At 65.2% G+C, this 414-nt stretch overlaps 1 long non-coding RNA gene across 1 annotated transcript in view; it reads left to right on the forward strand.

Annotated features, from left to right (window-relative positions):
* Positions 1-86: 86 nt before the first annotated feature.
* Positions 87-414, forward strand: part of LOC113980323 — a 1,046-nt gene continuing 718 nt past the window's right edge. The window contains exon 1 of the long non-coding RNA XR_003538116.1: positions 87-229. This is a non-coding gene — a long non-coding RNA (uncharacterized LOC113980323). The remainder of the gene's footprint in view (positions 230-414) is intronic.

Genomic DNA, 414 nt, shown 5'->3' on the forward strand with positions numbered 1-414 from the left:
CCCCCCCAGTGTTGCCGTGGGGGTTCCCCAAGTCCCAGGGAAGGTTTTGGGGTGCCCCTGACCCCCCCGTTTTCCCCCCAGGTGGCCCGGGCGGGGCGTTTCGGCACCAAGGGCTTGGCCATCACCTTCGTGTCGGATGAGAACGACGCCAAGATCCTCAACGACGTCCAGGACCGGTTCGAGGTCAACATCAGCGAGCTGCCCGACGAGATCGACATCTCCTCCTACAGTGAGACATCTGGGGGGCTTTTGGGGGTCCAGGGGGGCCGAGGGGGGCTTGGGGGGCTTTGGGGGGGCCTGGGGAAGGGTTTAGGGTATGACAGGTTTGGGGTGAACATCATGGGATTGACATCTCCTCCTACAGTGAGACGCTTGGGGGGGCATTTGCGGGGCCTGGGGGGCTTGGGGGGGGGG

Source organism: Neopelma chrysocephalum, unplaced genomic scaffold (genome assembly GCF_003984885.1).
Source record: "Neopelma chrysocephalum unplaced genomic scaffold, ASM398488v2 Primary Assembly neopelma1_93691, whole genome shotgun sequence".
Taxonomy (NCBI): Eukaryota; Metazoa; Chordata; class Aves; order Passeriformes; family Pipridae; genus Neopelma; species Neopelma chrysocephalum.